At 40.6% G+C, this 26,111-nt stretch overlaps 1 long non-coding RNA gene across 1 annotated transcript in view; it reads right to left on the bottom strand.

Annotated features, from left to right (window-relative positions):
- Positions 1-8,871: 8,871 nt before the first annotated feature.
- LOC110141081 (uncharacterized) overlaps positions 8,872-26,111 on the bottom strand; it is a 216,161-nt gene continuing 198,921 nt past the window's right edge. Inside the window, exons 4-5 of the long non-coding RNA XR_011489978.1 lie at positions 14,524-14,586; positions 8,872-9,634 (exon numbers count right to left, since the gene is read on the bottom strand). This is a non-coding gene — a long non-coding RNA (uncharacterized lncRNA). The remainder of the gene's footprint in view (positions 9,635-14,523; positions 14,587-26,111) is intronic.

Below are 26,111 nucleotides of genomic sequence, written 5' to 3'. Positions count from 1 at the left end.
TTGCACCATCCCTGACAAGTAGGCAGGGACTAGACAGTACTTCCTTCATTTCAGAGAAAGAAACAGAGTTATTAAGAGGGCACGTTTCTTTGCCACACCATGTAGACAAGACCCCACAGCCCACTCATTTCCAGGGCTCTGCTGAAGCTGCCAAATGAGGTGGGTGTTTGTTTATACTATGCTCACTAGCTTATTATTCTAGTATTTTTCTCACGCACATTCACATAATCATGCTGCAAGATTCCAGTGTGTAAATACCATGACTTTTTTCTGTGAATCTCCATACAGTATGTATTGCAGGTTTCCTTTAGTAGGTGATCAATACGTATGACTGACTGGTTTGCAATAAACCTGAACCTCCTTCTAGATGGGCTTTTCTCCCTCTGCCCAGAAGACTCCTAAATTCTGCTCAAACGTTATTCCCCAGACGACCCCAAGGTTCTATCAGTAGCTAAGTTTTAGGAGCTCTGTAGTCCACCTCGTCCAGCACTCACACCATTCTTCTGTAATCATTAAAAGGTGTAATAGTGAAAAGTAACTCACTCTGTGGTTTTTCAGACATACAAGCCTTAGTTTGAAACAGAATTCTGCCATTGTGAGACCTTGGACAAGTTACCCTACTTCCCTCATCTGTGAGATAGGGATAGTAAGACTTAGTTTGGAATTTATCATGACACTATCTGTAACAGGAGGCAATAGAAACAATTTAGTATCCATCAATAAGGGAATGGTTAAATATATGATGGTATGTCAATACTGAAAAATACTCTGTAGCTGCTATAAAGATTAGTATATATAAAGAGTAGAGAGAAATACTTGAAAGACATATTAAGGGTAAAGAACAAGTTTCAGAGAATATGCCTGATTCTATATATATATATATGAACAACCCCCAACTCAGCATCTTATTACGCACAGGCTTACAGAAAGGTAAGGAATGAGCTAACTTCTAGGAAGCATGGATAAACAGTGGACAGAGTAGTCACGACTCCCGCTCTGGATGGTTTCCTTGGAGGTGGAGCTGCGTTTTAATCTTTCTATCTCGAGCACCTGGCACTTCAGAGGGACTGATGGATTGAATGAAAGAAAACTACTCAATGAGTGATGTTTTCAGGAATTAACTGTTGAGTCAGGAAAGAAGAGCCCTAATGTGAGTCACCGACAGTCTTATGTATTGTTTGGATCTTTTTTTTTTTTTTTTTTTTAATGTGGGAAGGCAGCCTACTCCTTTGGGAAGAAATTGGACTAAGAGTCATAAGGCCTAGATTCCAGAGTCATGTTTCTTAAAGTGTGGTCTCAGGACCACCAGCTGCCAAATCACCCAACAGGCTTATTAATCATACAGATTTCTGGGCCCCACCCTTGATCTGAATCAGATTCTCTGAGACTGTGATTCAGGAATCTGTATTGTAACAATTTCCTTTTTATGTATAGATTAAAAAAAATAATAAAGTCGGAGAATAACTGCTTCAGATCCTATCATGCCTTCCTTTTTGACTTTGGGCAAACCACTAACCTTTCCAGAATTCAACTCCTTCTGTACAGTGCAGTGGTTGCATGGCAAAGTCTCCTTGAAGTTGTAGAATTCTATCACCATGAATGATCCAATTCCCTGCCTTGAGGCAGTCCTGTCCCTCAGCCATATAAGATGGTCTGTTCAGACCTGGTGTGAGCTGCCTTTGGGTCCCCAGGCTGCCATATGGATACTTTCAAATTCAGAAGTTGCTTATATTATTCATTCTTTTTTTTTTTCATTCTTGTACCTTATATTTTTTAATTACTAAAACAAACTGGCAAGGACAGTCTCTCAGCATTGGTTCTTAATGATCAAAATCTACAATTTCTGAATTTTAATATATTTGTGTTAGAACTGTAATATATTAACATAATGCAATTACTATAAGAATTAATATAACAAACACATATAAAAACACACACGCAAGAAAGGGAAGGTGGTATAAAGACCCTGGAACAGATGCTAAAGACAACGTTAGGAAATATCACTGAAGAGAGCCAAAAGAACGTCTCCCTAGCCCTGGGTATGGATGGAAGAAGAGGAATGTGTCCAGTCATTTTCATGGAAATTGAAAGCCAAGAGCACAGATGGCTGAGTTGAAGAGGGACCCTCTAGCATGTTCTGTGGGTAGCAGGCCAGGATATGGCAAGTGATAGCATCCTCCAAGAAACCCCAAAGGTCTGTTGAAGACAAAATCCAAGACCAACTTAACCCTTCCTCAGTCTTCAGATAGAGAAGACCTTCTCCGAGTCATCAAGAAATGACTCCAAGTCTTAAAAAGGACATTCTGAAAGACAGTTTTGCCGAAGGCAATGTTGGAAGTCAGTGAATCTGGATGTAAGCTTTCTGCCTACGTGCATCCTAAGTCGCTTCAGTCATGTCTGACTCTTTGTGACCCCAGGGACTGTAGCCCACCAGGCTCCTCTGTCCATGGGATTCTCCAGGCAGGAATACTGGAGTGGCTTGTCATGCCCTCCTCCAGGGGATCTTCCTGACTCAGGGATCAAACCTGTGTCTCTCAGGTCTCCTGCACTGGCAGACGGGTTCATCAGACCACTGCCACCTGGGAAGCCTGTCTATGTTCTCTGCCCTCTTTACAAGGGGTGTTGTCTTGGGTGACTGCCTTGGTTACTCAGAGCCCCAGAGGCCTTGCCTGTAAAATGGGGTTAATAAGATTTATTCCATAAGGTTATTGGGAGAATTGAATGCAATAATACGTGTAAAGTGCCTACCCCTGTGTCCAAGGCACATCAAGCCCGAGGTCAATGTTTAAAAGAAACCACTTTTCTTCAAGTGACGGTATGGAAGCCAACTGTCCTTTGAGCCTCTCTTGCCTTCCTCATAGGAGCCTGATAGCGCATTGACTATTCTTTACCACTAGCGCCACCCGGGAAGCCCAAACACCAAATAAACATGCACGAAATGAACACAAGATCTAATGTTCCCAGCCACTGTAAAAGAAACAGATTAAAATTTTGTTTAAATGATTGATATTGTATGGAGAAGAGAGATGGCTACATGTGGAAATCTTAGGTCAGAGTTAAGTCACCTGGAAATGAGCTAGTCTCCAATAATTTAGACTGCTGGAGTTAGACATTTTTCACATTTCTATTTTTTTTTAATTCACATTCTATCACCTCGAATCTATCAAGCTCCTTCCTGAAAACATTTCTCAGGGAGAAAGTTAAAATTCCTGAGTTCAAAGCTCCCATGTTTGGACCCCAACAGGGGAAGGAGAAGGAATGTTTAGATTTGGTTGCTTTCTCCCCATCCCTATCCATTTTCTCTCGCCTTCACTTTTCTTCTCATTCACCTTTACTTTCACTTTCAGGTATGAGTCAGACACTTGTCTCCTGGCCTGCACCCTCCTAGAAGCAAGTTTCACACTTTGCATTGCCACGTGCCCAACCCTGGCATAGCATCGAGCACACAGAAGTACAGAAAAAATATCTGTTATGTAAATTACATACTGGCTAAAGGTATCAAGGAGATCTGTTAACAGGGAGAAAAATAAATTGCTTTACCTCTATGAGACATCCTAGCCATTTCTACTGAACCCCATCATTTGCTATTACTAGGCATATATTATCCTATATATTTCATGTCTTTATTTGTTCACTACCCCATGAGTTGTGAGAGTCTTAAGATCAGAATAATGTTCTCCTCCTCTGCATCCTCCCCCAAACAGCCACTTCGAGCCTCTGCTCCCAGTGGCTGGTGATTCATCAAGTATGGCTGCCTGACTCAGAACCAACATAATCAGTACAACCCACTCTGGACCTTCCAAGGAAGTAAGGACTATGTCTCACTCATGCTGACATAGAGCCCAGAGCCTGACACATCAAAGACTCTCAATAAATATTGACTGAGGAAGGCAGAGAGGCAGTAAGAATGAATGATACTGAAAAGGAAAAAAACCCAAATGATTCAGTGAAGCCAAACATGCAGAAAAAATAAACTAACCTGTCTATTCATTCTATCTTACATTCGTTCAACAAACATTTACTGAATGTCTGGTTTGTGCTAGCCATGTACTTGGCACCAGTGACTTGCACATGAATTATATTTAAGTGGGAAAACAGGTCTAGATGGAATGCCCACTCTAGAGGTGAAGATGGATGGCATACCAGGGGTTGCATGCATGTTTGTGTTGTCAATGGGCAAGGAGAGGTGCAGAGGAGGCAAGAAGGAGGTGGGGGTGATCAGGGAGAGGCCAGGAAACAGGAGACCAAAGAACAGACAACAAAATTCACCTTCCCCTGAAACCAGGAACTTCATGTAAAGACAAGTGGGTTCCGGGCGTTAGGCACTCTTTAAACTGATGGTTTAGCATGATAGTAAACCCTGGTATAGCAAACAGACAATTTTATATGCTGTAATGTGGACACACGTCCAGCCAAGAAGCCCCAACATTCCCATTTGACTGACTCATTTGACAGACTCAAATGCCTGAGCTCAAGTGTGGGCTGACCTTCTTGACCTTGGCACTAGCACATGAGCTGTTCTGGGACGTTTTTAACAAGTACTGGGAAGTGGTAAGCTTCTGTTTCTCCTGATTTTCACAGAGATATTGATTGACTTACACCTGGCACTCAGTTGCTATTCTGCACCAGGAAGTCGAACTCAGTGGAAGAGTGTCAGGGAGAGAGGATGAGGGGGAAGGATTTGAGAAACTATCAGGGTGGGAGCATAGGCACTTCAACATTTAATGAAGCTACTTGAATAACGAACGCAGAAATGGATAATAATAATTGAGTTAGAGTAAATTCAAACTCTAGTGCAATGACTCCGAACATCAACATGGGTAAGAGGAAAACCAAAGTGCTCTGGTATGTGGTCACACAGTCTGACACTATCGCACCATTCCTCTTCTACTTGATCACCTCCCACGACCATCTTGGCCTGCCTGACGCTAGAAGTGCAGTCACAGACCCTGACCTCCATATCTTTGAGATGGAACCTTTGGGAAGGAGACTTACACTCACATAGGTGGGTATATAAATGAGTAGCTCTGTATGGGTCTGTATAGAGAAGGAATTCAAGGAAGTAAAATGGTAAATCTCCAAGTTGAATGCTCTTTATCACCAAGCAAGTCTTTGCACTCAATTTCCTGGGACTTTCTATCTGTTCTAAGGAGTTCCATGGAGAAATGCAGAGGTTTGACAGCCAAAGTTTCTTTTCTTTCCGTCTTCTTTTTAAAATTTTGACTGTGCTGAGTCTTCATTGTGGCACATGGGCTTAGTTCTCCCTCAGCATGTGGGATCTTAGCTTCCCAACCAAGGATGGAACACTCATCCCCTGTGCTGGAAGTCCCAACAGCCAAGGGTTTCAAATCCTGTCCCACCACTTAGGTGGCAGCTCTGGATAAGTTACTTCTTCATACTCATTTTTCTTCATCTAAAACTCATTGAATTGACAAGTACATACAATTCCTTAGCTCCTATAGGTGCCCAATAAATGCTGATTACTTTTCCTCGTTCCCTAATAGAAATATAAGGCAAGGACCAACGCCTTGTTTGCTTAGATGTTTTGTAAGACACACACACATGCACACAACACATGGCATGTGTGCTCAGTTGTGTCTGACTCTTTGCAACCTCATGGACTGCAGTCCACCAGGCTCCTCTGTCCATGAAATTTTCCAGGCAAGAATACTGGAGCAGACTGCCATTTCTTCCTCCAGGGGATCTTTCTGACCCAGGGATCAAACTCACATCTCTGTACTTTCTGTATTGGCAGGTGGCAGATTCTTTACCACTGCACCACCTGGTGAGCTCTCAACGAGGATTAAAGAGCAGCATCAGTGGTGAAATGGGAAAACACACTTGAGATACGGCACTGATTATCAAACGTAAAGACAGGGCTTAGGGTAGCAATAAAAGAAAGAAGAAAGAAAGACATGGTTCACTTGAGGGATAATTTCTCTCTATTTCATTACCTTTTATCCTCTTGACCTCCCAGTTTCTATGATTCTCCAACATAACCACTGGCTTCTGGATGCCAATGCCACAGACCTAAGTATGCCTCGCGAGAAAACTGGAGACTGGAGGGAGCTCTTCTGGCCACATGGCCACCTTTCCCCAAACTGCCCAGGTCAGTCTGCCCCCTGGGATGGGATGCTTCAGAGCCTTGTTGCTGAATGTGCTGCTGTGCTTGCATACTATGAGCCCTAAGTCAGGTAGGCCAGCACCTGACTCTACTCAGCATTCTGATTCTACTGGTCAGCTCTCTTATGAAAGGGAAGACTGACAGAAAGAGGAAAGGGGACACACCCCAAGACTGCAGAAAGATCCTTCTGAATGGGTGTAACGGCAAAACTCACTGTTAACACACTAAATGGCAATTCACACTCACTCAACAGCTTTACACCCATCTTCTCTAAAGTTTCTGTCATAGAAAAGAGGTGCAGAAGACACTTTCTTTTAATGGTTTATCAGTCAGCTGGGCTATAGAAATAAATGTCCATAAAGATATTATATGGAAAACTACTGCATTCTCCTTACTCAGTTAAGTTCAGTCACTCAGTCATGTGACCCCATGGACTGCAGCACGCCAGGCTTCCCTGTCCATTACCAACTCCCGAGTTTGCTCAAACTCATGTCTATTGAGTTGGTGATGCCATCCAACCATCTCATCCTCTGTCGTCCCCTTCTCCTCCTGCCTTTAATCTTTCCCAGCATTAGGGTCTTTTTCCAATGAGTCAGTTCTTTGCACCAGGTGGCCAAAGTACAGGAGATTCAGCATCAGTCCTTCCAGTGCATATTCAGGAATGAATTCCTTTAGGATGGACTGGTTTGATCTCCTTGCAGTCCAAGGGACTCTTTAAGAGTCTTCTCCAATAACACAGTTCAAAAGCATCAATTCTTTGATGCTCAGTTTTCTTTATGATCCAACTCTCACATCCATACATGACTACTGGAAATACCATAGCTTTGACTAGATGGACTTTGGTTGGCAAAGTAACATCTCTGCTTTTCAATATTCTGTCTAGGTTGGTCATAGCTTTTCTTCCAAGGAGAAAACTTCTTTTAATTTCATGGCTGCAGGCACCATCCACAGTAATTTTGGAGCCCCAAAAAATAAAGCCTGTCATTGTTTCCACTGTTTTCTCCATCTAATTTCCATGAAGTGATGGAACCAAATGGCATCATCTTAGTTTTTTGAATGTTGAGTTTTAAGCCAACTTTTTCACTCTTCTCTTTCACTTTCATCTAGAGGCTTTTTAGTTCTTCACCTTCTGCCATAAGGATGATGTCATCTGCATATCTGAGGTTATTGATATTTCTCCTGGCAATCTTGATTCCACCTTGTATTTCATACAGCCTGGCATTTCACATGATGCACTCTACATAAAACTTAAATAAGCAGGGTGACAACATACAGCATTGTTGTACTCCTTTTGCAATTTGGAACCAGTCTTTTGTTCCATGTCCAGTTCTAACTGTTGCTTCTTGACCTGCATACAAATTTCTCAAGAGGCAGATAAGGTGGTCTGGTATTCCCATCTCTTTAAGAATTTTCCAGTTAGTTGTGATCAACAGAGTGAAAGGTTTTAGCGTAGTCAATGAAGCAGAAGTAGACGTTTTTCTGGAATTCTCTTGTTTTTTCTATGATCCAACAGATGTTGGCAATTTGATCTCTGCTTCCTTTGCCTTTTCTAAATCCAGTCTGAACATCTGGAAGTTCTTGGTTCACATATTGTTAAAGCCTAGCTTGGAAAATTTTGAGCATTACTTTGCCAGTGTGTGAAATGTGTACAGTTGTGTGGTAGTTTGAACATTCTTTGGCATTGCCTTTCTTTGGGATTGGAATGATATAAATATAAAATAAATAAGTTATACATATTATAATAGAAATATAATATGAATCCATCCAAAAAATATTTATTAACTCCTGTGAATTAGGCAATGAGCTAGACCAATAAAAATGCATATATGCAGAAGGAATTTTGACACATTCTTGAGTAGTACTTATTGGTATAGTTAAGATATAGATCTCATGGGTACAGAGTGAAGTCTGCTGTCTTCCAGGGTATCACATTTAGCTCTCATGATATTTACATAGACATAGTTTTTTCACTCTGTGCATTTGCTCTTCAAAAACTTTTTTTGACCAGTATCAAAAAACTGTAATCTCTAGTTTAAAAAAAAATAGGGTTCCCCAATTAGGATGATTTTACACTTGTTATAGAAATATCGATTTTTTTTTAAAAAGAGATGCTGAGATTAGATATTGTTGGCCTCAGATCCCAAATAGAAAAGCAGCACCTGATACCAGGATGATATGTAGGTGTGCTAAGTCGCTTCAGTCATGTCTGACTCTTAGTGACCCTATAGACCACAGCCCTCCAGGCTCCTCGGTCCATGGGATTCTCCAGGCAAGAATACTGGAGTGGGTTGCCCTGCCCTCCTCCAGGGGATCTTCCCAACCCAGGGATCGAACCCAGGTCTCTTAGGTCTCCTGCACTGGCAGGCGGGTTCTTTACCACTAGGCCACCTGGCATGACAAGTGTCCTCAAACAGAATCATTTTCCCCATAACTCCCAAGGTGAGTCATGTTTGTGGGGGTCTTTAGAGACAAAGAATGGGAAGGGGCGGGTGGATGAGAGAATGACTAGTCAAAGAACTAATGTTCTCATGCATACATCTCTTGCTTTTTGTTTGTTAAGATTTTCTGTTTCATTCATTCAGCAAATATTAAGCAATACTTACCATGTGCTAGGAGATGAAATAAGTTATTGCACGTGATGTAAGGTAAGGAAAAATGTCCCCTACTAAAATATACATCATATACCCCTTTTGAAGAATTGTTAAAATTCATAAAACATGATTTTTCTAAAGAAACTAACAAATGTAAAATGGGATTCCAGGGATCTAATGCCTTCTTTTGCCCATAAGAGGTGGATTAGTGGATTAGAATGTGACATTTCTTAAGAGTGGTGTGTAGATCCTGCTCTTGCTTATCAGGACTGTGAAAGTGAAAGTGAAGTCGTTCAGTCCTTTCCGACTCTTTGCAACCCCGTGGACTGTAGTCCGCCAGGCTCCTCTGTCCATGGGATTCTCCAGGCAAGAATATTGGAGTGGGTTGCCATTTCCTTCTCCAGGGAATCTTCCCAACCCAGGGATCGAACCCGGGTCTCCCACATTGCAGGCAGACGCTTTATCCTCTGAGCCACCAATGACTCAGTGATTAGACAAACACAGGAGATAAATTTTAAAATGCAGCAAGGTAGAAGACACATGGGATTGGGCACCACACCCTGTACTCTAGAGATATGAATTCCACTTGACTCTTTTTTTTTTTAGTTGGAGGCTAATTACTTTACAATATTGTAGTGCACTTGACTCTTAACCACTCCTAGCCACTGTTTATTGAAAAGTAAACAAATGACAGGTACAACACAAGATTTATATTGAATATATCCCTCCCTCAAGTCCCACAATAGCATAACAAGGGAGGTGATATTTTCCCCATTGAGTAAATAAGAATGTGAGGCACACAGAAGAAGATATTCTAAGCATGCAGAGTCAGGAAGTGTAGAGCCAGGGTCTAAGCCAGAATCGAGGTTATCTGACTCCAAAGTTTGCCTGATGTTTCTAACCTCTGATCAAGTTCCATCTAAAATCAAAGTTGGAAATTCAGTTAGAAGAAAACAAGAGATGCTTCAGAACATCTTCTTCATCTACAATAGTGACCCTTACTACTTGCTAGATCTCAGACTTCTATAATAATTTTATGAACACTGCTCTCCCTAGAACGAGATGTATATGTTGACAATTGGTGTGCATATACATATTTTAGAAGGATTTCTAGAGTCCTCAAAACAAACGCTAAGAACCTGTGCCCTGAGAGTTGCAGGACCCAACAGTGATGTAGTGAGTAAAACTACCTCCTCGGCCAAACCAACAAATGCTTACAGTATCATATAAGCAATTCCTTAAAAACACAGAATTCACCCCTAATAACAGTTAGTAATAACACAGACCTCATGTTATAAAGATATTCGCAAAGAACAGATTAGCTGATTCTTGCTGGACTTTTGAGTAGGAGTAAGTCAGAGAAGTGTCTAAGGGAGCAGGAAAGAATGTTGCTGGAATGAATGTCAACCATACAGTTGTGCTGAGCCCCTTGGTCATGACCTTGAGGCTCAAGGAATTGGCTCCGACAGTTCTGAACTGAGTAGCCATTTCACAGACAGCCCACAGCCTGGCAGGACACCACTTTCTAACTCTGCCATCATGACACTGCCATCTGCAGCAGGCGAGCTGAGATGTCTCAAGACCAAATTTATCACACCCGAGATTCCATCCTTACGTAAGAATCACCTGTCGCTGGTGCATAAATTTTAGCACCTAGCTGAGCCAAGGGTAATCAAGATTTAAAAGAAAGAGGCCTGAATAAATATCAAGCAGATTTCCTCTCTGTGGGGCTGAGTTTTGAAAAATCTTTGTGCCCTCATATGCCTCTCAAAGGAGACTGCCATTTTTCTACTTTCAATCTGCCTCACTACTGTTGAGGGAAGGATGCTCTAAGAGCCATAGGCAATCTGTCTTCTTGGAGGTTCTGCTCAAGCTATGACCTCGGTTTGTTCCAACTTATGTCTGTCTTCACAAGTTTCAGCTTGCTCTCATCATCAGCTAAATTAGCCATAAAGCAGAGCCTTGACTCGTATTACCGAAGCCTGAGAGTAATCAGTACTAGCCCGGAGCTATGCATCACTGTTTCCAAGGGTGCAGACTTAAGAAAAAGTGCAGGAGTGGCCCTTAAATTTATATAGCATTTTGGGTAATCTAGAAAATCCCTTTAGCTTCAGACCTTGGAGGGGAAGTTCAAGTGTGTTGTCTGAAAGCTAACAAAATGCCACTGGAAAGTGACAGAAGGAAGTAGAGTGACGTAGGAGTATTGGCATTGGAATAACAATGAATGGTAGGGCAAGGCACAAGGAGCAGGGGAGACTCCTGGACTTAAAAGGGGCCCAGGGACTTCCCTGGTGGTCCAGTGGTTGAGAATCCACCTTCCAATGCAGGGGACTCAGGTTCAATCCTTGGTCAGGGAACTAAGATTCCACATGCTGTGGGGCAACTAAGCCCTCATTGGGCAACTACTGACCCTACATGCTCTGGAGCCCGTACTCCACAACAAGAGAAGCCCCTGCAAGCTGCAACTAGAGAAAGCCTGCATGCCGAAACAAAGACCCAGCCCAGTCAAAATAAAAAATAAAATAAAATTTGAAAGGGCCAAGAAAATTCCCTACAGCTCGATTTGGTGAAATTGGGAAAAATTAAATCAGGATTAACAAATATCTGGAAAGGTTTGAATCTGTGACCTGGGGGCAAATTTTCCCTCCTCTGGGTTTTCATTTGTAAAATGAAGGAATAGGATGAAGGCTTCTTCCTGCAAAAGCATGTCGTGATGGAAGGTAGAAGAAAAGGCCTTTGAAGCCAACAGAATTACTCCTCTGTCCAGGGAAATATAAACAACAATAACTCCATCAGCCTTCAGCTCTGCTTTTGAATGAGTTCTTTGCTTCTGTCTGAGAGGCAAAGTAGTTCATTCCTTGGGGAAAAGTTGAATGTGGAATGGTAGACCATGCCCTTTTCACTCCAGTTTCATTATGTTATTTTGAATTATTATTAATACACAGAACACTCAATATAAGTTAACAAGATTTTACTAAGCGTCTGCCATGTACCCAAGACTGCTGTAGGTCCTCTGGGGTAGATAAAGAAAAACTTTGTGACATGTTCAGGGTCTTCAAGTATCTTAACATTTTCTTAGAGGTTTATATGTTCCATTTTATTTATTTGCTTGTTCACTTTTTTATGGCCATGCCACTGGCATGAGGGACCTTCGCTCCCCAGCCAGGGATGGAACCTGTGCCCTGTACAGTGGAAGCACAGTCTTAACCACTGGACCACCAGGGAATTCCTTACATGTTCCATTTCAAAAGCCAAGCAGAAAACAAGCCATTATGTTTTAAAAATCTAACTTCTAAGATAAATATTACTTTTTTCTATTAATGTAAGCAATTGAGTTTGACTGAACTTATTTTTATGCTTTTACTAATACATATTATTGTATTATTTATCTTGCTATTCATGTCTACAAAAAGCCTCACTTATAGATCTTACATTGGCTTAAATTCTGGTTGGATGCCTCTAGGTCAAACACAAATAAAAGTGTTTGAATTACCAAGCAAATGCATACTTGCACATTTTGAAGTTCCACTCAAAGAAATCTAAATGAATCATTTGAATCATTTGGGGAAAGTTCTCTAATTCCTGAGTGTGCACTTTGGTTAATATTTTTGCACATCTTTTGAACACTGATGCTTCCTCAGTTAATGGACTATCATCCTTTGTTGTGTTGTTTCTTTTTTTGGCTAGCAAATAGATGGTCAGTTATGTCATCTTCCCCAGACTATCTTGTTTTCCTTTGAAGACAAATCACTAATCCATTTATTGTAAATGATAATCCTCTCAAAAATATGCCTTGGGTGCAAAACAGAACTTTTCAGGCAGTAAAGATGTTTCAAAGGAGGTCTTTCCAATGCAAATTATTTTTGTCATGACTTGAAAGTAATTGTCCTAACTGTTCTGTATGAATATGCCTTTATATACTTTCAATTACATATATTTAAACAGGTAAAAATGATGTAAAATGGCATATCCATTAGTGGAACTTGCCAGTCACATTATATATTTCTAAGCAGTTTCTTAAAAAATGTACCAAGAATTAAAGTATATTCTTACTTAAAAAATGATACACTGTACTACCAATTTTTTCTTCCAACAACCCCTAGCTCTATTTTGGGAACTTAGGTGTTAAGAATTGGGTTGCCTATACTCCTTAGGCCATGAAATGCTAAAGCACATTTATGCTCACTGCCCTTATTGTGAGCCCCCTAAGATGTTCAGGGTGACCAACCACCCCAGTCTCCTTGGGGCTGAGGAAGCTCCTGAGACATGGCACTTGCATGGGAAGGCCCCAGCAAGTGAGAAACTGATGGATCAGCCTGTGGATGTTATAACCCCTCTTCAAACTGCAGAAACTGAGGCACAGAGAAGCACAGTGCTCTGTCCAGTTTACCCAGCAAACTAGAAGCCGATGTGGGACTCAGTCTCTGCATTCCAACGAAAGAACGTTCACAACTAGGCAAATCCTGCTATTTCCTCTATACCTTACTTCCGCCTGGACCTGTAAGAAAACCCGTGTCATCTTTCATCTTTTTTGTGTCCTACCATTCCAAAAGTGCTAGGATGAAATAGTGGGTACTAGCAAATAGGGTCCTTTGTCAAAACCCCATATTATTTGAGAGGAACAGCATTGCAGCTTTATGTTTTAAAGAGAATGACAGAGAGACTGAGAAATTATGATGATCTTAAGAAGTTAAGAGGGGAGGAAATATTAGTATAATATCTAATTATATTACATAGTAGTATGTATCCCACCAACTACCTCTTGGGATCCCCAACTATCTCCAGCCCTGACTGGGTCACATGTGTAATTTCATGAAACCAATCAACTTAAGGGACTCAGAAAAAATGATCAGGTACCCAGCTTTTGAATTGTAACATTGTAATGGCTAATACTGACTGAGGGCTGACTGTGTGCTAGGTGCGATGCTTAGAGCTTTACATGAATTCAGTCAATCCAGCCTGACAATAATCCCAAGAAGGAGCGACTAATATCCCCACTTTACAGGTAAGAAAAATGAGGCTGAGAGAGGTCAGGTGATTTATCCAATATCACAGAGCTGATAAAGTTTGGAGCTTGTATTTAAACCTAGGCAGTTTGACCCCGGAACAAGTACTTTTAGCATCCACTATATCACTTTTAATAAAAGCATTAAACAGCACAGTTCCCATGTCCAATCACTAAGATAGCTCTTTGTTAGGATAGACCTAAAACTAGCTGGACCACATATTCCTCAGATATACAGTGAGTACATTGGTCTAAAAACATGAGGCTTTCTGGTCATAGTTATTAAAGGATCTGAAGGAAGAGATTTAACCTATTGATTAATTCCACAGTAAGATAAATTGTCCTGCCAAGCTCCTGCTATTTATTCAGGACCTCTATTTCTCTTTCTGGAAATGTAAATAATATGTCCTGGGCTTCTGTGAGAAATGACTGGGTAAAACAATGGGCAACCACTATGCAAACTGTAAAGTGCTTTGTACAATTCTCCCATATGTTAAGGAGCTTCCAAAATAGCAATTTCTTCCAATGCCCTTGCAAAGCAAATGAGACACAGCTGCTAGAACGCTCTGCAAAGAGACAGAAATCCGGCTCTTTAAAACTTTCAAGGGGGAAACACACACCATAAAATTACCCTGAAGATAAATCTTACAAGAAGCTCGGAAGTGTCATCAAGTTTTTCCGTGGTTAATTCTAAAAGAGTGCCAACGTCGCAAAGATCAAGCAAGCAGTTCTTCCATAGAAACCTGGGGGAAACGCTGTTTACTGACACTTGCATAATAGTTAGAAATATAAATTGTACTCACATGATGAGCAGAAGTGAGGAAGCCAAGTTAATGGGTTCTTCTGAGTCTTTTCCAAAGACAAGTCTGTAGGGGAAATAAAGGGAAGACTTGTTCTAAACCAAACAAAAGGAAGAATTCAAAAAAAAAAGAAAAAAGGAAAGTTAGAAGGATGAGGTGTTGGTAGAATGCTGTGAAGCATTGAGAATGACACAGCACTTGCCAAGAGGCACCAACAATTAAACAATTTTGTTGAAAAAACTCTAATAGAATCAGCATTTCCTGTAATCTCAGAACAAGATGGCACCACTAAAGAAAATGTCCAACAATACATTTGGGGGGCTATGATTTGATGGAAGGTGCTTGGGGGTGGGGAGAATTCAGAGATGAGTCATAGACTCCTAAAATGAAGTGGACTAAAGCTGGAGGAAACTGGATTGAGCCTCTGCCCTTTTCCCTTTTTTCTCCTTCTCTCGAGAGATTTCAGCCCTTCTGCAATCAGCCAAAAGGAACAAGTGAGCTGGCCACTGGGCAATGAGAAATTGTCAAAAAAGTGAAATCAAGTTTCATTTGTAATATAAAATATATACACTGTATAAACAAGTCTTGAGATAGGGAGGAGGAAAGACTTTCCCAGGATCCTTTGCACCTGTGAAACTCATTCCTGCTGAATCCTATCTCCATTATAAAGTGATGTACCAAGGTAGAAGGGTACCTAGGTTATCCAGTTTGGAGGCTCAACAGAATTTTAAGTTCTTTGGGGAAAAAGAAAATCATGATTCCTCTTAGTAATTAATTTCTATCTTTCCATACCCTCTTAGCCACTAACTTCTGTGCAAAAACTAGCTTAAGTTTCTCTAAAGTGATCTTTGTGGACAAGGACAAGTGATTTGGTTTTGCCCATTAGAAAATATGCATGCTACATATATTTTCACATAGGTATTCTCATACTAAACTCCTAATGAAAACCCAGAAGTTTTCCTGTCCCTTCTCAAATGAGAACTTCTCAACCACCCCACCCGCCCACCAAGTTATAGAAAGGAAAACAAAACAAAAACATTTTGATGTCCTGGTATCATTTTTCCTATTTCAGGTGCCCCAGTATAGACTAAGTAGAGAGTTTATAACTGCATATAAGAATAAACAAAAAAAATTAGAAGGTTTAAGAGCTAGAGCTTTGACATTTCCTTACCAACCCACCCCCCCCCCCGCCCCCACCGCAAATGTTGGTGTTGATTACTTTTTGTTTTGGATTAATTCTGGTGGCTGATGGTAAAGAATATGCCTGTAATGTAGGGGACCCAGGTTCGACTGCTGGGTCAGGAAGATCCTCTGGAGAAGGATACGGAAACCCGCTCCAGTATTCTTGCCTGGAGAATCCCATGGACAGAGGAACCTGGTGGGCTACAGTCCACAGTGTCACAAAGAGCTGGACATAGCTGAGTAACTAACACTTTCACTTTTCACTTTGAGGTGTAAAATATTGTATTTCACATATTCATTATTGAATTAATTTACTGAATTTACATAATATTCATGAACATAATTTTGTAAGTTGCTTTGCCAGCGAAACTAGTCCTCCTTCATTAACAAATAGAGCTGCTCAGTGTTAATCAATGATTACCATGAAGAATTCTCAAAAAAAGTTGTTAAAACCAAGATACCACCATTTGGTTCCTCTTAAACAAAGAAATTTATTGTTCTACCGGATTTTCTTTTGTTCTGAATAGAAAAAACTTTTTAACTTAGTTGGATATTCTTTTGAGGTCTCTCGTTCTTGCAATTTCAGTATTCCTCTCGGAAGAGAAAGGGAATGTTCTCTTTTTCATCAACCAGACTGATACTAGTTTGAGTATGAAATGCAGCCATATCCAAATAAACTATGTTATAGCTTTCAGGAATGGGAGGAGCTTTTTCCCTCAGGGGACTGGAGGTGAGATTTTCCTTTTGTCTTCAACCACTTAATAATTGTAACTTCCCTGATGGCTCAGTTGGTAAAGAATCCACCTGCAACACAGGAGACCCTGGTTCGATTCCTGTGTCAGGAAGATCTGCTGGAGAAGGGATAGGCTACCCACTCTAGTATTCTGGCCTGGAGAATTCCATGGACTGTATAGTCCATGGGGTGGCAAAGAGTCAGACACGACTGAGCGACTTAAAAAAAAATTAATAACAAAGCATAAACCACTTTTTTTTTTTTCCATACCTATGCTTGCAGAACTTCCTGGATAGCAGATAGAACCTGGGCCCCCTGGGAAGCCGAGTTTTAACCCTGGACCACCAAGGGAAGTCCTTTTTGGGGAACCATTTCTACATACATGTTTGGAAGCGTGAACTGAATGCCATGAGATAGCAAAGTAAGCTGCCTCCTTGATTCTGATCTAGCTAGCAATAGGCACCTGGATTTCAGTTGGGTTTTGATGAACTATGCAGTAACTTATATAGTAAGACTGCGAACTTAGGAATCAAACCACACTGTGATTTTGGTGGATTTTGCTCTTTTGTGAGCAGCTTGGTAGATGGGGTCAGTCTTCTAATTTACTTCAAATTTTATAGGGAGCTTTCCTGTGATAGTGCTGAGTCATTTCTCCTCAATCTGTTCATCCTCACAATCGGGTTAATATACCTTATGGTACAGGTCTATCATAAGGACCAAATAAGATGCATACATTAAATGCTGCCTATAGTGCTGTGGGGTTCCCCGGCAGCTCAAATGGTAAAGAATCCATCTGCAATGAGGGAGACCCAGGTTCGATCCCTGGGTCAGAAGATACCCTGGAGAAGGGCATGGCAACCCACTGCAGTATTCTTGCCTGAAGAATCCCCATGGCAGAGGAGCCTGGCAGGCTGCAGTCCACGAGGCCACAAAGCGTTGGACACAACTCAGCAACTAAGCATACACAGCACCTGGGACATAAAAGCTAAATGACTGTTTCTGGACCATGGGACCCCTATGTGGTTCTGTTGCTAAACATTGGTTCTTAATAATGTTAGGCTACAATAACATTCTGTCCTCCTCTTCCTGACCTCCCCCTGGAAAAAGAAGAAAAACCACAGCTAATTAAGAACAGTCAATTAGGGAACTGGGATATATACATTACTGATACTATGTATAAAATAGATGACTAATGAGAACCTACTATATAACACAGGGAACTCAATGTGGTAGAGTTGACCGAAATGGGAAGGAATTTCAAAAAAGAGGGGAAATACATATAAACATAGAGCTGATTCACTTTGCTATAAGCAGAAACTAACACAATATTGTAAAGCAACTATACTCTAATAAAAATTAACAAAGAGAACTGAAGCCAATATCTACAAAATATAAAACTGACCACACTGGTAAGATGGTAGAGGTCATCCATACTGTTGACATGGAGAGCAAGAGATCATTGTAAAAGAAGTCTCAAGGAAATTTCCTACCTACATTCACCATCTGAAAAAAAATATTACAGATATTCATGCACACTGAACTGGCAAATAAAAATTTCTATACAAATAGCCCTAATTTTAAATCAATGTGAAGGTTAGCAGAGCAACAAAGAATGCCTATGCTTCAGACAGAGGCAGTCTCCAGGGGAAGAAGAGTCCCTACATGAAAAGATATTACGTCTCTATTCAAAAACCTCAGTCAATTCAGTTCATCAGAAAAAGCCCCCAAAAGAAACAGTTATAGCATACTTTTCATATTGTGTTTGGCTTTGCTTTATTTTCTGAACAAATATGTGTGGAAGCATATATGTGGGCTTTATTTTCTTTTGAATCCTTTTTGGTATTTTATGAGATAATGTTGGCTCTTCCCTTACGGAGAAAACTGAAACAATTAAAAGGGATTTTACCCACAGTCTCAATACCACACTTGCCACAACCCATCAGCGCTACTCCCCCCAAACTTGCCTGTTACCACTGATGAAAATACCTGCTTTCCTGGACACTGAATCTTCTACCTGGATCTTAGATATTATCACTGCTTGCCAATCCAATGAAATTTCTTAAGGAGCCCTTTCTACCTTGCCTAAAACATTAATCTGTCCCTCTTTACTGGATCATTTCCAGCAGCACACAACCATATTGTTGATTCTCTCAACCCCACACAAATACCACCACCGCCAACACACCCTTAGCTTGACCCCACTTTCCTCACCTGCTTCCCGCCCATTTCTCTGCTTTCTTTGGCAGGAGCTTCAAAAGTTGTCTTTCTTCGCCATTTCCAATCCTTCTTCTACCATTCTCCCTTATGCTACTTAGACTAGACTTTAACCATCACCACTCCACCAAACATGTCCATGTTACAATTCTTCAGTTGTGAAACTCAACAGTAAATTTGGAGTTTTCATCTCATTTGACCTATCTGCAGCATTTAACTCTATTTCTCACTCCCCTCTAACTGGTACATTTCCTTCTCTTGGCCTTTTAGGACACCATTCACTCCCAGTTTCCCTACTTGGATTGTCACTCATTCTCAATCTCTCCTTTACTTGATAATCTCATTCAGCCTCACAACTTTCAATGCCATTATGCTGGTGACTCCTTCTTTAACCCAAACACATGCCACATACTCTCATAAGCCCCACATGTGCATAAGCAACAACCAACTCTACATCTCCCATCAGGTATCTAGTAGTATGCCAAACTCAGTATGCCCAATTCAAGATCCCAACAGTCCCCACACATTTGATCTTCCTATAGCCTTTTACCTCTCAACTGACAGCAATTTCATCATTGTAGCTCCTCGGGTCAAAACCTTTATTTCTTTTCCTTTGACATTCTCCATCCAATCTACAGTGAAATCCTATTGAACTTTAGTTTCAAAATATATACAGAACTGAACTGCTTCTCACCATCTCTAGTGATCAATAACCCCATGGCCTAAGTCACATCTCTTGCTTTGCTTACTGCATAACCTTGTAATTGGCCTCTTAGCTCCTTCCTAGTCCTACTCACTGTATTCTAAACACAACATCTGATCAGCTCCTTTTTTGAAAGTCAACATTTTGTAGTGACTCTTAGTTCACTCAGATTAAAGCCAACATCTTTTTCAGTGACCCACCAGGCCTTATATGGTCTTGACCTTACCTCAATGTCACCCTCCTATCTACCACTATTCCCCCTTCACACGTTTGACTTCAGCCCCACTGCCCTCTTCGCTTTCCCTTAAATATGCCGGACATGCTCCTGCCCCTTGGCCTTCACGTGGGCTATTCTTTCTGTCTGGGACACTCTTCCCTAGATAAATACATGCTTACAGAAATGGCAACCCACTCTAGTGCTCTTGCCTGGAAAATTCCATGGACGGAGGAGCTTGGTAGGCTACAGTCCATGGGGTCACAAAGAGTCGGACATGACTGACTTCACTTTCTATCACTTTCACTATAGTCCTATCTGTCTCAGGTCTTTGCTTACATGGCCCCTCTATTTAAAAATGTAATGCACACACAACCCTCTGGGGCTAGTCCCTGAAGTCCTGAGCCTCACTACCCTGCTTTATTTCCCTCCCTTCCACAGCATCTACTACCAGGAACTCAACATATTGCTTTCTGTATTAAGTTCACTGTCAGCCTCAGCTAGAATGTAGTCTCTGCAAAGGCAGGAATTTGAGCAGATCTAGGTCATGTCTTTTCCTGAACATCTGAGTTAACATAGTGCCGGCATATGCAGTCACTCAGTGGGTATCATATTGAATTGAAATGCACTGGATGAAATAGGCTTCCAGTAAGAAAAGGAAATCCTGAATTGATAACATCATGTCTATAGGAAATAAGTGCTCAGCTTAAAATAGCTTGATAGAGAATTGCTGTCCAGGTACATGGTCCATTTTCTGGGAAAGAGAGTATGGAACCAAAAATGACAACCTGGGAAAAAAATGGAGACATGTCTTCCCTCCTTTGCTTTTAAAGACTCAGGTAATCTATTTTCAGATGACTCAAGAAGGAATATGGAAAAGACCACAACAGTGTGTTCTAAAAGTCATGAAGGAACTCAAAGTTTAACTTAAAAAAAAAAAAAATCCAGCTTTTTCTTTCATTATAGTTCACCATAGTTCTATTCAGACACTCAGACCCATTGATGTCCACCTAGGGTTTGTGCCATTGATAGCTATCTAGTTCCATTTTATTAAAGCAGTCTCAATAAAAAGGAGCAATGTACGAGTATTTGTTTGTACCAGCCTTGACAATCATAAGGGAGATCAGGAAACACAGCAAGCTCAGTGTGAGGTCCTTGGACCTGCAGCATTAGCAACACCAGGAAACTTGTTAGAATTGCAAATTCTTGAGACCCATCCCACCTAAAATCTACTCTATCAGAAACTTTGATGACAGTGCCCAACTACTTGTGAATTAACAATTCCTCCAGATAATTATAATGTCTACTTTAGACATCTGTGGAAAGCTTTGGTTTAAGAAACATGGAGGAAACAAAATGACAGGCATCATAATCATTCACTTTCAAGTTTACAAAGGTATTTTTTTAAAAATCAAGTCAACATTAGAATACAGATTTCCTTCATTGATAAACGCAATACACTCCTAGGTCATCCAGCACCCAACACTAACATTTATGAAATACTCTTTCTGGGCATTCTGCTTCAGATTAACGAGAAAGTAGAAGACTACTCACATATTCCAGGAGCCTAATTTAATGATTTCACAATGCTCTGAGCTACTTGGCTCTTAGCTCTTCCTGTTAAGATTTATGAACCCAGATTGCAGCAAACCATTTTTCAAATTAGCTTCAAGTTGACAATTCCATTTCAACAATAAAGACGACCGCAACGGAATGTGAATTAAAGGAAAAAATAGATATTGAGGGTTGGAGAAATTTGTCAAGAATGACATACTAATTACAAATATTAATCCACAAGTAGGTCACCAAGAGTCCTTTTGCTTTGATCATTTGCTTGATAGAGGATTATGACACAGGGACCATCAGTTTGTAAAGTATTTATTTAACAATTAGAACCCTGCCTGGTCAGTGAAATCCAAAACCAATATTCTGTAAAGTCCCAGTTCCTGTAACTCTCACACTCTCCTTAGTTCTTTAAGAGTACACGCATATCCCGTTTTTTCTGGATGACATAACAAAGCTCAGTGACCTATTCAAGGGCACACTGTTATGGACAAAGTCTTGACCAAGTTAAGACTAAGTCTTAGATGTCTGGATTTCCTTACGGATGCCAATTAAATATAAGAAATACGTGTTAAGTACCTGCTCTGTGCCAGACCATGGATAAGGGATAGGCAATATAAAAATTTCTGACATAGTCCCTGCATTAAAGAGCTCAATTCAAGAGACCCTGTCTCTTTGATCATTTAAAACCCACCTTTGTAAGTTCTGGGCTTCCCTGGTGGCTCAGCTGGTAAAGAATCCACCTGCAATGTGGGAGACCTGGGTTCAATCCTTGGGTTGGGAAGATCCCCTGGAGAAGAGAATGGCTACCCACTCCAGTATTCTGGCCTGGAGAATTCCATGCACTGTATAGTCCATGGGGTTGCAAAGAGTCAGACACAACTGAGCGACTTTCACTTTGTACGTTCTAGTAAAGTGAATGAAATAAATGGTGAAGATGGTTGATGTCAACACTAAAGAAATCTTGGACCAGCAAGGGACCAAACCATGAGGTGTCCCAACCCTCTTACAGCAACCACACACCATTCAACCAAGGCACCACGTACATCCTGATGAAGGGCTTAAAAGTGCTCTGTCCTGTCCTGTTAATACTTCATGCCCAGAACAAAATAGGGACATACTCTGCTGGAAAAAAAAATGATAAGCTTGCAGAAAGGCAGTGGGAATTGGAGTCCAGGGTCAGAGAAGATGGAAAGCTATCCATGAAGAAATCACATTTTACAATGAAAAAATAACATGATGCTCAGATATACCTTCAAACAAAGACATGTTAGAAGTGGTATATTCTCCTTCGATTATGTGCTTCATTATCTGAGGATAAGGTTGAATTTGAGGGTCTATATTTTTCAAAACACTACCAGCCCTGCTTTAGAAAATGTTCAGGTCAACTCAAGAAACTCATGTAACTGAGACTTGGAGATCTAAGTTCAGGTCTCCATTTTACCTCTGACTGGCTTTATAACTAAAAGGAAGATGTTTTCTGTGGGGGATGGGGAATGAAAGTAAGAGAACCTCAGGTAATTTCTGAGGAACTTAAAGCTTTCCATAAAATATTAGAAGCTATACAAATATGAGGTCCTATTTACGCATTCAGTCAATATTTATTCAAGCAGTTGTGATGTACTCTGAGTGGCACTAGGTCCTGGGAGTACCCAAGCAGATATAACAAAGTGTTGGTGTTTTTTATTCTAGTATTAGAATATCTGAGGAACACCCTCAGAACAGTAACCCAAAATGACACGAAGGAGGGAAAAAATTAGACTTAAGACAGTCTATTATAGAAATAGACTGTTATAGACTGTTCTATTATAGAAATAGAAAAATAAAAACACTAGGGGGTTACATGATAATTACCTTTAAAAAAGTTTACAATCTCATTTTAAGATGAACTTAGGCCAGACAATATAAAAGATAAAGAAGAGAGAAGAGTTAGCTTCAAATTATAGCAAAAAAAGAGGGGAGGTTTTGGAGAAGAGATTAGAAAGAGAGAACTTTTTCTGGAACCCTAGAGCTAGCAATTGAATTCCTTTGCTGCTCTGCTTAAGATATTTTGGAAGTGATTAGCTAATTCTTTCTCAATGGGTTTAAAGATGTGACTAAAAGTGGGGTGCTGCCATAGCCTTTTTTTTTTTTTTTTTTTTTGGAGTTCCACTTCCAAAGCTCTGTGAATGGTAACTAGGTGGATTAAAAGTCTGTTTTCTTCCATCTCCCTTATTTGGCTGATCTGTCTTCTTCCACATTTGGAAACTCATAGACACCACTATGAAACGTATCACAGACCGTGACTCACTACAAAAAGGACAAGTGTATAAACGGCCTTACCAGTGAAAAATCCTTTGCTGTCCTCCCTGTCTTTTTTTGGGACAAGACTTCAGTTTTTTCTCTCTGATTCATATCCTGGGGAAATTAAATCACAAAATGGCTATGTTCAATAAAAAATGTCTCCAACTCACCACACTTTCAGAATGTAAATTCTTTTTAATCTAGATGTTCATGATCCCTACCCACCCTCATAAAACAAAAAAAGCCCTTTCTTCAGAAGACTTTGGTGCCATTTAAGAGAGAAAAGGGACTTCCCAAGTGACTCAGTGGTAAAGAATCTGTCTGCCAATGCAGGAGACGTGGGTTCAATCCCTGGGCCAGGAAGATCCCCTGGAGAAAGAAACAGCAACCCATGCCAGTATTCTTACTTGAAAAATCCAATGGACAGAGGAGGGTGGGCCACAGTACATAGGGTAGCAAAGAATCGGACATGACTAAAGCAGCTTAGCATGCATGTGGGCTCCAACGTTTATGTTCTAGACACAGAGATAGTAAGCCCAAAAGAGGAGCTGCTATCCTCACTCACATTCAGCTTCACGTAAAGTATTTTTAAGTCAATTCAGATGTACAGAGCAATACTTATGAGACTCTGAAGATAATGTGAAAGATATAAACATATTGTACCTACCTCCAATAAACTTTAAATTCTAGTTGGCAGAGAAAATACATATATGAATGGACTAAGGTCAGTTACAAAGCAGGGGTGAAATGATATCCTATAAACTGAATAAATTCTGAACCCATGCAGGGAAAGCAGTGATAGGAGGAGGAGAAAGTTGATCAATGAAAGCAGAGAAGAGGAATAAAATGAAGCACATGATGAATGAAGTTGATCCCATTTCCATTATCTTCCTGTTTTGTCGATAGAAAGAAAAGGTACTTTGGGGAGCCTCTTGAGAGAAAAACACAACCCTAGCACTTAGTAAAAAGGTTTCATTAAAGACATGGCTTATGATCACAGAACAATGGAAAGACTGAAGGATAGAAAAGGATTTTTCAGTGATTATAGCTAAAACTACTAGTTATTACTCTTTCCCTTGGCAAATAGGTTTCCATTGGGTTCCATCAAATACTAACTATAATAGTTATAAATCAAACCCATTCATATTCTCTACAAAAAAAAAAAAAGACAGAAGGACAGAGGGGAGGGAAAAATGTCAATTTCAATATTTTCAAAGGATCTTCCATGGGATCTACGCAGTCTAACAAAAAAGAAGAAAAATTTTTTTCTGAATTAATCTTGGAAATAAGAGCTTTACTGGATGAAGGGACTAGAATGCCAATTGCTGGTTTCAGCTCCCCTCCCTGCAAACCACTGTTGAAAAGAATCTTTGGAATGGTATCAAGTATTCCCTATTGACAAAGTTGTATCTAAGCTCTATTCAACTTTTCTCCAATCTAAGAAATAGACTTCAGCCTTTAACGGGAAGATTCACTGAAGCTTCTCTGAGAATAGCATTTTCCAAACTGTACTAAAGAGGAACAAGAAGTATACAAGATGCTAATGAATATTACTAAATAAAACAGTTCTACAGTCAAATAACTTTGGGAAAACTTAGTTCAATTTTTTTTTGCGGTCTGAGATACATGCATGTATATTCTGTATCTTCATTGGGGACATACTCAGAATTTCTCAAACTGATTTGACATTAGAATGCCCTTTTATTTTGTGGACCTTGTAATCCTATCTCATAGGTCTAGTACTTCAAAAAGGAGCCACGTACTCTTTCCTTATGTAAGTTTTAGATAGAAAGAAAGTGAAGCCACTCAGTTGTGTCCGACTCTTTGTGACACCATGAACTGTAGCCTACCATGCTCCTCTGTCCATGGGATGTTCCAGGCAAGAGTACTGGAGTGGGTTGCCATTTCCTTCTCCAGAGGATCTTCCCAACCCAGGGATTGAACCTGGGTCTCCAGCATTGTAGGCAAACGTTTTACCATCTGAGCCACCAGGCAAGTCCCAAGTTTTAGAAAGGTGAGGTTAATGGAATAAAAGGTGGAGAAAGAAAACTACCAACGGGCCATGGCTTTGACCTTATGCCTGGGAGTGACGAGCCTTTACTTCCATGGTTTCTGAGTTCATCGCTGAAATGACAGTCTCTAATGCCTCGTTCCATGATTTTCAGGGCCACCCTCACAGCAACATGAAGAAGCACTAGAATTACTCTCTCCTACAATCATCAGATCAGGGCTGGCCTTGGTGGTGAACTTGGGACACAAGGCAGGGGTCTCTTTCCATGTCGTGGTGGCTAAGAGCTCTGGAAAACTGAGGGAGCAAATGGAGTGAACGATTTGGTAAAGAATCTGCCTGCAATGCAGGAGACCCTGGTTCGATCCCTGGGTCAGGAAGATCCCCTGGAAAAGGAAATGGCAACCCACTCCAGTATTCTTGCCTAGAGAATCCCATGGACAGAGGAGCCGGGCAGGCCATAGTCCATGGAGTCGCAAAGATTCGGACACAACTAAGCGATTCAGAAAGGAGTTATGCCTAAACCACTGGACAACTAAAATTTAGTGTTTCATCCTAGTCTCTGAGATATACTCAAAGACTCCAAGTGCAGATTCCTTAAGCGGAATCTGTTCTGTACCTACTGGCTTGACTTCCCTGCCTTCAGAGCCTAAGATAGATTCACCCAGAATATAATGGATCACTCTCTTTC

The sequence above is a fragment of the Odocoileus virginianus genome, chromosome 10 (genome assembly GCF_023699985.2).
Source record: "Odocoileus virginianus isolate 20LAN1187 ecotype Illinois chromosome 10, Ovbor_1.2, whole genome shotgun sequence".
Lineage (NCBI taxonomy): Eukaryota > Metazoa > Chordata > Mammalia > Artiodactyla > Cervidae > Odocoileus > Odocoileus virginianus.
Note: the sequence above shows the minus strand (reverse complement) of the source record. Positions and strands in the feature narration are given on the sequence as shown.